This window comes from Bos javanicus, chromosome 18, assembly GCF_032452875.1.
Source record: "Bos javanicus breed banteng chromosome 18, ARS-OSU_banteng_1.0, whole genome shotgun sequence".
Classification (NCBI taxonomy): domain Eukaryota; kingdom Metazoa; phylum Chordata; class Mammalia; order Artiodactyla; family Bovidae; genus Bos; species Bos javanicus.
The window spans coordinates 59,030,057-59,037,238 of record NC_083885.1 but is presented as its reverse complement, the minus strand read 5'-3'; the positions used below and the strand labels follow the sequence as shown (position 1 = coordinate 59,037,238).

General features: G+C 39.4%; 1 pseudogene; it reads left to right on the top strand.

Moving 5' to 3' along the window:
* Positions 1-2,039: 2,039 nt before the first annotated feature.
* On the top strand, positions 2,040-2,360 carry LOC133229729 (glutaredoxin-1-like; annotated as a pseudogene).
* Positions 2,361-7,182: the final 4,822 nt, after the last annotated feature.

The following is a 7,182-nucleotide window of genomic DNA, read 5'->3' as shown; positions in this document are numbered from 1 at the left end:
ATCAAGAGCCTTTTTAGTTCCTCTTCACTTTATGCCATAAGGGTGGTGTCATCTGCATATCTGAGGTTATTGATATTTCTCCTGGCAATCTTGATTCCAGCTTGTGTTTCTTCCAGTCCAGCATTTCTCATGATGTACTCTGCATATAAGTTAAATAAACAGGGTGAAAATATACAGCCTTGACGTACTCCTTTTCCTATTTGGCACCAGTCTGTTGTTCCATATCCAGTTCTAACTGTTGCTTCCTGACCTGCATACAAATTTCTCAAGAGGCAGATAAGGTGGTCTGGTATTCCCATCTCTTTCAGAATTTTCCACAGTTTATTGTGATCCACACAGTCAAAGGCTTTGGCAGAGTCAATAAAGCAGAAATAGATGCTTTTCTGGAGCTCTCTTGCCTTTTCCATGATCCAGCGGATGTTGGCAATTTGATCTCTGGTTCCTCTGCCCTTTCTAAAACCAGCTTGAACATCAGGAAGTTCACGGTTCACATATTGCTGAAGCCTGGCTTGGAGAATTTTGAGCATTACTTTACTAGAGTGTGAGATGAGTGCAAGTGTGCGATAGTCTGAGCATTCTTTGGCATTGCCTTTCTTTGGGGTTGGAATGAAAACTGACCTTTTCCAGTCCTGTGGCCACTGCTGAGTTTTCCAAATTTGCTGGCATATTGAGTGCAGCACTTTCACAGCATCATCTTTCAGGATTTTAAATAGCTCAACTGGAATTCCATCACCTCCACTAGCTTTGTTCGTAGTGATGCTTTCTAAGGCCCACTTGACTTCACATTCCAGGATGTCTGGCTCTAGGTCAGTGATCACACCATCATGATTTTCTGTGTCATGAAGATCTTTTTTGTACAGTTCTTCTGTGTATTCTTGCCATCTCTTCTTAATATCTTCTGCTTCTGTTAGGTCCATACCATTTCTGTCCTTTATCGAGCCCATCTTTGCATGAAAATTGGAAGTGATCAAACAGGAGATGGCAAGAGTGAACATCAACTGTCTAGGAATCAGTGACCTAAAATGGACCAGAATGGGTGAATTTAATTCAGTTGACTATTATATTTACTACTATTGGCAAAAATCCCTTAGAAGAAATGGAGTGGCTATCATAGTCAACGAAAGAGTCCAAAATGCAGTACTTGGATGCAATCTCAAAAACTACAGAATGATCTCTGTTCATTTTCAAGGCAAACCATTCAATATCACAGTAATCCAAGTCTACGCCCCAGCCACTAATGCCAAAGAAGCTGAAGTTGAACAGTTCTATGAAGAACTACAGATTTCATAGAACTAATACCAAAAAAGGATGTCCTTTTCATCATAGGGGACTGGAATGCAAAAGTAGGAAGTCAAGAGATACCTGGAGTAACAGGCAAGTTTGGCCTTGGAGCACTGAATGAAGCAGGGCAAAGCTAACGATTTTGTTAAGAGAACACACTGGTCATAGCAAACGCCTGTCAACTACAAAGTGGCATTGACCAAGAGCACTGCCAGTGACTGGACAACAAAGGCGTTTGCCGTCTGCCTCTACAGAGAGTGAACCCCATGCTCCTATAGCTGTTGCCCTTCAACAGCTGTGGAGTGAGGAACTCCACGCTCCAGGGCATCCAGTGAGATGGGTCTTTAGACAGTTGGATTTTTTTTTTTTTTTAATGTTTTTAGGAACAGATTTTATGGTCTCAATTATTGCATCTCCTCCTATCTAGAGAAGCACTAAATCCCTTTATGGTGACATCATATCCTCATGACCAACAAAAAACCTTTTGTAAAATAAGTGCTTCATGGTATTGAACTTCCTATTCACCAAAACCTTATATATTGACCTTCCACACTGCCGTTTTGAAGCAGTCTCTTAGAGCTGAGATGCTGCCTCCCGGGCTACAGTCTTCATTTTGCCCTCATTTTGTTTTGTGCCATCCTAAAATGTTCTAAGAAAGAAAATTTTTAGAAATTATCACTGATATTTATGCTCACCAATCTATAAAATGCTAATATAAAAGTTCTTCGCTGTCAAGGTGTCCTCCCAGGGGAGGCAGCATGGCTCAAACATTCGTGAACAGCAAGATCCAGTCTGGGAAGGTGGTCGTGTTCATCAAGCCCACCTGCGCCTACTGCAAAAGGACTCCAGAGCTCCTCAATCAACTGCCCTTCAAACAAGGGCTTTTGTAATTTGTCAGTATCACAGCCAACAGTGACACCAATGAGATACAAGATTACTTGCAACAGCTCACAGGAGCCAGAACGGTACCTCGGGTCTTCGTTGGTAAAGAGTGCATAGGTGGATGCACTGATCTAGTAAATATACATGAGAGAGGGGAACTGTTGACACGGATAAAGCAAATTGAAGCTCTGCAATAATTACAGAGCAGATCCAGGCTGATATCCCCCTTGAAGACTGGATGGCATTGCCGATAATGACAGCAGTTCCTGGAGGATGGACCTGGGGAAACTTTACCCAGTCACTGTTTACTTAAAATTCTGAAATATGTTAACCTCAATAAAAAGGGACAGGCACTTTGGGAGGCCAAAAACAGCTTATTTTGACTCAGTATTAAAAATGGACCAACTTGCCCCCCCCCCCCCAAAAAAAAGTCAATTCTTGGTTGCTTAAGGAAAATACAAAGTGTGTTTTCAGTAAAGAAGGTATGAGGAATGGAATTGCATTTTGTGAACGGAAAAGGAAGTAAGCCTGACTTACAGGTGGCTTTTTAGGATGGAAGAACAAAGTAATGGGTACAGAAAGTGATAAGATTTGTGAAAAGTGAACTATGAGAAGTGAGTTTTGTATATGGTTTAAAATAAGTGTAAAATAAATTTAATTAAGTTTGCCTTTTAAATAAAGTAAAACTTATTTAGCTTTGAATTTTGCTTTTCTGTCTGTTGCAAAACTTGAATTTAGCTTTTCTGTCTGTTAAGATGACACCTTTTCTTCAGATGGTGAACTGCCTTTGACAACAGATTTAAATTTCTTTATCTCTTAAGTGATCTGTTCTGAAATCTTTTTTGTTACTTTAGCTATATGAAAAGCTATTGTTTCACAATGACCTATAATCCTATCTGACTGAGTGTTCTAAACCTTTTTGATATTTGTGACAAAACTTCCTAAGTCATTGTAATGGAGAACTTGATTTCTAGCTAACTTTGGGATGCTTCAGAGGGCCCCTCAAACACCCCAAAGACAGATATTACACTAATTAGGCTCATTTTCTATATAGAATGACATGGGAAGTATTGTCAAGTGAGTAATAAGTCTCAGGTTATATTGTATGGTAAATGTTACTAATATAGATATTGTAGAAACCATACGGCGCTCCTAAAATTCTGATATGTTTGGGGAAAATGTTATCAGGCATAACCCTAATTACTATCTCAAAATATTGTCATAGCACTAATCAAGTTTTGCAAAAATACTTGCTCTTCAAGAAGATGTACAGAAAGGACTTTCGGATAAATATCACTTTCTGAACTGGGTAAGGATTCTAATGGAAAACCTGATGACTTTACAAAGGTTAACATAAGGACTGATGAATATGCTTACAACTTCCATGGTTTGTATCTGAAAAATGTCTAGTTAGAATATGTGTTTTCCAGGTGTAAGGGAAAAAAAAAAAAAAACCTTCCCCTGAAAATAATTATGACAGCAATTTGGGGAGATTATATTTTATACACAAATTGAAACATTTATCTTTTCTCTATATCTGAATCCTTCTGGAATGCAAAAGTAGGAAGTCAAGAAACAACTGGAAAAAAAAAAAAAAAAAGAAACAACTGGAGTAACAGGCAAATTTGGCCTTGAAGTACAGACTGAAGCAGGGCAAAGGCTAACAGAGTTCTGCCAAGAGAACACATTGGTCATAGCAAACACCCTCTTCCAACAACCCAAGAGAAGAGTCTACACATGGACATCACCAGATGGTTAACACCGAAATTGGACTGATTATATAATTTGCAGCTAAAGATGGAGAAGCTCTATACAGTCAGCAAAAACAAGACCGGGAGTGGACTATGGATCAGATCATGGACTCCTTATTGCCAAATTCAGAGTGAAATTGAAGAAAGTAGGGAAGACCACTAGACCACTTAGGTATGACCTAAATCAAATCCCTTATGATTATACAGTGGAAGTGAGAAATAGATTTAAGGGACTGGATCTGACAGACAGAGTGCCTGATGAACTATGGACGGAGGTTTGTGACATTGTACAGGAGGCAGGAATCAAGACCATATCCAAGAAGAAGAAATGCAAAAAAGCAAAATGGCTGTCTGGGGAGGCCTTACAAATAGCTGTGAAAAGAAGAGAAGCGAAAAGCAAAGGAGAAAAGGAAAGATATAAGCATCTGAATGCAGAGTTCCAAAGAGAGCAAGGAGAGATAAGAAAGACTTCTTCAGGGTTATTGTTACCATCTTTCTAAATTCCATATATATGCGTTAGTATACTGTATTGGTGTTTTTTCTTTCTGGTTTACTTCACTCTGTATAATAGGCTTCAGTTTCATCCACCTCATTAGAACTGATTCAAATGTATTCTTTTTAATGGCTGAGTAATACTCCATTGTGTATATTGGGGCTGGTGCACTGGGACGACCCAGAGGGATGGTATGGGGAGGGAGGAGGGAGGAGGATTCAGGATAGGGAACATATGTATACCTGTGGCAGATTCATTTTAATATATGGCAAAACCAATACAATATTGTAAAGTTAAGTTAAATAAAATTAAAAAAAAAAAAAGAAAGACTTCTTCAGTGATCAGTGAAAAGAAATAGAGAAAAACAATAGAATGGGAAAGACTAGAGATCTCTTCAAGAAAATTAGAGGTACCAAGGGAACATTTCATGAAAAGATGGGCACAATAAAGGACAGAAATGGTATGGACCTAACAGAAGCAGAAGATACTAAGAAGACGGGGCAAGAATACACAGAAGAACTGTACAAAAAAGATCTTCACGACACAGATAATCACGAAGGTGTGATCACTCACACTCACCTAGGGCTGGATATCCTGGAATGTGAAGTCAGGTGGGCCTTAGGAAGCATTCCTATGAACAAACCTAGAGGAGGTGATGGATTTCCAGTTGAGCTATTCCAAATCCTGAAAGATGATGCTGTGAAAGTGGTGCATTCAATATGTCAGCAAATTTGGAAAACTCAGCAGTGGCCACAGGACTGGAAAAGGTCAGTTTTCATTCCAACCCCAAAGAAAGGCAATGCCAAAGAATGCTCAAACTACCGCACAATTGCACTCGTCTCACACGCTAGTAAAGTAATGCTCAAAATTCTCCAAGCCAGGCTTCAGCAATATGTGAACTGTGAACTTCCAGATGTTCAAGCTGGTTTTAGAAAAGGCAGAGGAACCAGATATCAAATAGCCAACATCTGCTGGATCATGGAAAAAGCAAGAGAGTTAGAGTAAAACATCTATTTCTGCTTTATTGACTCTGCCAAAGCCTTTGTGTGGATCACAATAAACTGTGGAAAATTCTGAAAGAGATGGGAATACTAGACCACCTGATCTGCCTCTTGAGAAACCTGTATGCAGTTCAGGAATCAACAGTTAGAACTGGACATGGAACAACAGACTGGTTCCAAATAGGAAAAGGAGTACGTCAAGGCTGTATATTGTCACCCTGCTTATTTAACTTATATGCAGAGTACATCATGAGAAACGCTGGGCTGGAAGAAGCACAAGCTGGACTCAAGATTGCTGGGAGAAATATCAATAACATCAGATATGCAGGTGACACCACCCTTATGGCAGAAAGTGAGGAAGAACTAAACAACCTCTTGATGAAAGTGAAAGACGAGAGTGAAAAAGTTGGCTTAAAGCTCAACATTCAGAAAACTAAGATCATGGCATCTGGTCCCATCACTTCATGGGAAATAGATGGGGAAACAGTGGAAAACAGTGTCAGACTTTATTTTTCTGGGCTCCAAAATTACTGTGGATGGTGATTGCAGCCATGAAATTAAAAGACACTTGCTCCTTGGAAGGAAAGTTATGACCAACCTGGAAAGAATATTAAGAAACAGAGACATTACTTTGCCAACAAAGGTCCATCTAGTCAAGGCTATAGTTTTTCTAGTAGTCATGTACGGATGTGAGAGTTGGACTATTAAGAAAGCTGAGAGCCGAAGAATTAATACTTTTGAACTGTGGTATTGGAGAAGACTCTTGAGAGTCCCTTGGACTGCAAGGAGATCCAACCAGTCCATTCTAAAGGAGATCAGTCCTGGATGTTCATTGAATGGACTGATGTTGAAGCTGAAACTCCAATAATTTGGCCACCTGATGCGGAGAGCTGACTCATTTGAAAAGACCCTGATGGTGGGAAAGATTGAGGGCAGGAGGAGAAGGGGACAACAGAGGATGAGATGGTTGGAAGGCATCACCGACTCAATGGACATGGGTTTGGGTGGACTCTGGGAGTTGGTGATGGACAGGGAGGCTTGGCATGTTGTGGTTCATGGGGCCGGAAAGAGTCGGACAAGACTAAGCGACTGAACTGAACCGAACCCTTCAGAGATTGGACACTCTTAGTTTCTGAAACTTTATCAGATAAGTTAGGAAGGTTATCTCACTAACAGGTACAGAACTGTCAAGGAATTTTTGGAAACCTTGAGATGGAAGTAATTCATGTAAATCTGTGATAAGTCTGTGGCTTTACTTTCCTAGCCCTGAAAGATTTATTTTAAATGTTCAGTTGAGACTCTAGACAAATCTCATCAATTCATGTTGAGGTTTGACAGAAAACAACAAAATTATGTAAAGCAATTATCCTTCAATTAAAAAATAAATACTTTTTGTAGAAAGTCTCAAAAGAGCAAAAAAGTCTATAATCAATTATGGTTATATAAATCATCAGGCCAAGTTTATTGAGACCAGACCTATATCACAAGCAAGTCTTAATTTGGTTATATTTGGTAAAAATGATGGTGATTTTAGGGAGAAAAAGATGTTTCAATGAATGTTAAATCCCAATTTGTTAATGGAGGTCTGTATCTAGTAAGACGCATTTCCTGGACAGTTCTTTGCTGTTAGGGTACATTAATGTAAGTTTTAATTAAATTATTAAGGACACTCTAGGTTTGTCTCTGAAGCTTATCTCCGTAATCTCTCTTTGGATGAAGATCAGATGCCTCATGCACGACCTGCAACCAAGACTGGAAAAAGACTTAATTTGAG